Genomic DNA, 1,769 nt, shown 5'->3' with positions numbered 1-1,769 from the left:
TTTGGCAGGTATTAAGCCAATTTTTCCAGCACCATTTATTAAATAGGCTATCATTCTTCCAGTGAGTTTGATTTATGGCCATCATATCTTTAATTAACTGTGTAATTAGTTTTGTTTTGGTTTTGTTGAGGGAGTTATTCATCTATTTTGTTATATCTGCTACTGTTCAGCTGGTTGACTTTGTGTTTCTTCCACCTCAAAATCCCTTTGATTTGCCTTGGGAAAGCTGGGGGTTTGGGGCTGTGTCTTCTATGTTTTCTCATTTTCTATTTTTTTGTTTATTTGGTTTTTTTGTATTGAGCCTTGTAAATTGCTTATAGTAAGAAGCTTTACTAGTAGCATTGAGACATCTCACAAAAATGATTATTTTTCAGAGATGTCTTTTAGGCCTAGCTGTCTTTTGACCTTTGAGTCTATCCCAGGATATTTCCTCTTCTGTTAATTAGGGATGAAAAGTTGTAGCCTGTTTGGCCTAGCAAACAGTTCTTTGGTACTGGGCTATAGTATTGTTTATGACTCTCAGACAATCTAGTTATTGGCAAACAAGGAAGATTAATTGATCACAACTATCACCTTGGCTAAAGTATTACAATAAGTAATAACATTAACATAAAAAACAGATTGGAAATTGATAAACCATGTTAACTAATAATTTGCCATCTTGAAAATACTGTAAGCTATTTTTACTTTTACATTTACTTTAAAATGGTGGTACAGTATAGTACAAGTGTAAGTAAATTATTTTTACTTTTGTGGCTACCTTAAAATGTAAGATATACATGTGAGCTACTCCCACAATTTGTTTGCATCTCTGAATATTCATAATGTGAGGTCCATTTGTATCTATGAAAGTTTGCAACCCCAATGTTTGTAAGTCAAGGGCTTACTGTAAACACAAAGAAAAATCAAATATTGACACTGTTATGGTTTGTGCCTAGAAGTCCCCCCATTGCCTCATGTGGTCATAGTTTTTTTTTCAGAAGTGGCTGAATCAAGAGTGGGTGATTGATTTGAAGTGCAATATTAAGATTAAAGGTGCTGGGATTAAGGGTGGATGATTGCTAGATCAATCTGCTGATTGGATTAGCACCTCCTTAATCCCAGTAGACTGGATGCAATATAAAGGAAAGAAAGAGGCTAGTCTCTCCCTCCCTTATTGCTTTTGCTGTCTGTCTTCCTCTACCATGAACTATTGCCCCTCTGCCATGTGCCACCCTACTTTTGAGCCAACCCATTATGGACTGAAAACTGTACAAACTGTAAAGCTAAATAAACATTTCCTCCTTTCATTTTGGGTATTTGGTATTTTGTCTCAGCAATGAGAAAAGTAACAGACTAGTAAATGCAACAGCTATACTTCCACTAACAGTAGAAAAGCATTCAACAGTAATAGCATAGAATTAACTCATTGTCTAAAGATTAATAAAGCTTAATGTTTATAGCAGTAAAGGTAGAAGGGATGGAGAATGGGAGAATGAAAGAGATAATACTTGAAAAAGAAAGAAAAGAAAATGAGAAGAGCATGACATGGTGGTGCATGCCTGTAACCCCAGTACTCTGGAGGTTGAGGCAGGAGGATTACTGCAAGTTTGAGGTTAGTGTGGGCCGACCTGAACTTCATAATGAAACCGTGTCTCAAAAAGCCAGAAAAAGCAGCCGAACCGGACCCGGGGCAGGGCGGATCCGACCCGCCCGCCGCGCCTCCTCCCGAGCTGAGCCCAGTCCCAGTCGGTCTGGGTCGAGCCGCCGTGCAGAAGCGGGAACAGAGG

This window comes from Chinchilla lanigera, unplaced genomic scaffold, assembly GCF_000276665.1.
Source record: "Chinchilla lanigera isolate Chin_1 unplaced genomic scaffold, ChiLan1.0 scaffold00156, whole genome shotgun sequence".
Taxonomy (NCBI): domain Eukaryota; kingdom Metazoa; phylum Chordata; class Mammalia; order Rodentia; family Chinchillidae; genus Chinchilla; species Chinchilla lanigera.
The sequence above is the reverse complement of the archived record's forward strand: the minus strand, read 5'-3'. Positions refer to the sequence as shown.